The sequence below is a fragment of the Osmerus mordax genome, unplaced genomic scaffold (assembly GCF_038355195.1).
Source record: "Osmerus mordax isolate fOsmMor3 unplaced genomic scaffold, fOsmMor3.pri Scaffold_74, whole genome shotgun sequence".
Classification (NCBI taxonomy): domain Eukaryota; kingdom Metazoa; phylum Chordata; class Actinopteri; order Osmeriformes; family Osmeridae; genus Osmerus; species Osmerus mordax.
Genome location: NW_027120631.1, coordinates 37,501 through 40,159, shown reverse-complemented (window position 1 = coordinate 40,159; position 2,659 = coordinate 37,501).

The window sequence follows — 2,659 nt, the reverse complement described above, 5'->3', positions numbered from 1 at the left end:
GGCAAACATGACACGCCCGTGTTCCCCTGGACCAGACCTTTCTAACGCCACCTGAGTTAAGGTGCTACGACGTCCCCAAGTGGGGATGCCTCTAAATGAAGCCAATTTCTCCTATTTGAATGCACTCTCCCAGCCCAGAGAGGCATGTGCCTTAAAATTCACAGTTATTCACCCGAACGTGGGATTTTGTTGAGGACGGTTTCTAAATTCAAGTTGGAACAGGGGGCACCGACGTGAGTGGTGTTTGTCCCCGAAAAAGCTCTCCCCTTTTCCGTAGCCCCGTTTAAAGTTTTGTTTGGGCTCCTGTTTAGCGGGGATGCGCGTGCGCGTGGCAACCTTGACACGCCCGTGTTCCCCTGGACCAGACCTTTCCAACGCCACCCGAGTCAAGGTGCTACGACGTCCCTAAGTGGGGATGCCTGTAGATGAGCACATTTTCCCAGCTTTGAATGTAAGTTTCCAGCATCATTGAAAATGTGGCCTCAAACGTGCAGTTTTGCGCCCGAACGTGGGATTTTGTTGAGGACGGTTTCTAAATTCAAGTTAGCATAAGGGGCACACGTGTGAGTTGTTATTTTCCCAGGATTGATGGTTTCCAATTCGGTAGCTCCGTTTAAAGTTTTGTTTTGGCCCCTGTTTAGCGGGGATGCGCGTGCGCGTGGCAAACTTGACACGCCCGTGTTCCCCTGGACCAGACCTTTCCAACGCCACCCGAGTCAAGGTGCTACGACGTCCCTAAGTGGGGATGCCTGTAGATGAGCACATTTTCCCAGCTTTGAATGTAAGTTTCCAGCATCATTGAAAATGTGGCCTCAAACGTGCAGTTTTGCGCCCGAACGTGGGATTTTGTTGAGGACGGTTTCTAAATTCAAGTTAGCATAAGGGGCACACGTGTGAGTTGTTATTTTCCCAGGATTGATGGTTTCCAATTCGGTAGCTCCGTTTAAAGTTTTGTTTTGGCCCCTGTTTAGCGGGGATGCGCGTGCGCGTGGCAAACTTGACACGCCCGTGTTCCCCTGGACCAGACCTTTCCAACGCCACCCGAGTTAAGGTGCTACGACGTCCCTAAGTGGAGATGCCTCTAAATGAAGCCAATTTCTCCTATTTGAATGCACTCTCCCAGCCCAGAGAGGCATGTGCCTTAAAATTCACAGTTATTCACCCGAACGTGGGATTTTGTTGAGGACGGTTTCTAAATTCAAGTTAGAATAAGGGGCACACGTGTGAGTTGTTATTTTCCCAGGATTGATGATTTCCAATTCGGTAGCTCCGTTTAAAGTTTTGTTTCGCTTCCCGTTTTCGTTGCGTAGCTCTGATTTGGCTGGGGATAGTTTTATACACTGCTTTAGAGTAAGACACATACGTGCGAGTTGTTTTCACATTGGAATTGACGATAGCCATTTCGGTGTTGACGTTTAACGTTTTCTTTCGCTTCCCGTTTCCGTTTTATCCAACCGATTTCGCTGGGGACAGTTTTGTTATTTAAGTTGGAGTGAGACGCAGCGACGTGCGTTGAAATTTCCGCCCTATCTGCGACGGTTCACGGTTGTAGCTCCGATTGAAGTTTTCTTTTGCTTCCCGTTTCGCGCACGCGCACGTGCGCGTTATTAGTCCCGGTTTTCCGTGTGCCCCCGGTTAATACCTTTCGAATGAGCCTATTTTGATCAAAATCCGTTGGGCGGAACCGAAAATGAGCTCGAAAAACGGTTTTCCCAGCTTCGCAGTGCATTTCCCAGCTTCTGACTTACAAGCGTAACATTGTCGCGGCCCCCAGTCCACCAGACAGCTACCATAGAGTATATAAGTCATCCTGGGAAAATGAATGGAAGTCAATGGCAGTATGACTTTACAGTGGTTTTGCCCATACTACACATATGGTGTATACACGGACCATGCACCATATGTGTCTCCCGCACACGGGTGAAAATGTATCCGCCTGAGAGGCACTCGGGGCGGGCACCCGATGGGGCATGAGACCCCCCCACCCCTGGTGGTCAAAAAAAAGTTAAAGTTTTTTTTTCCTTTCCTCCAGGCGCCTACTTGGCTCTGGGGCGCCCCAGAATCATGCCCCCCGACCCCGGCACTACCCGGGGGGCCGATGGGGGCCCTTTTTTTGAAATTTTTTTTTTCTCCATATTTGAAGCCCCGGCACAGGCTAGACCCATACCCCGACCCCGGGCACCCGCGAGCGGCCGGTAGGTGGCGTGTTTTGGGTCATTTTTTTTTTCTTGGCCGTTTTGAAGCCCCAGCGAGCCCCTGAGCCATACCCCGACCACGGCACTTCCCGGGCGGCCCCCCGTATACCGAAACGGCCGGTTGGGGGCGCTTTTTTTGAATTTTTTTTTTTTTCCCATATTTGAAGCCCCGGCACAGGCTAGACCCATACCCCGACCCCGGGCACCCGCGAGCGGCCGGTAGGCGGCGCGTTTTGGGTCTTTTTTTATTTTTTTTGCCCGTTTTGAAGCTCCAGCAAGGGCCTGATCCATGCCACACACGCAGACCATCGTGACACTGTCACCCACCTGACCGAATGGCGTTCTCGACCCCCACGATAGTTGGGCCCCCACCATACAGGTGGACGGTTCCTTCGGCACTGGGGGGTCAGTCTCTTGTCCCGGGTAGCCGAGAGCGGGGCCCGTGTGCCTCGAGGCTCCTGGGA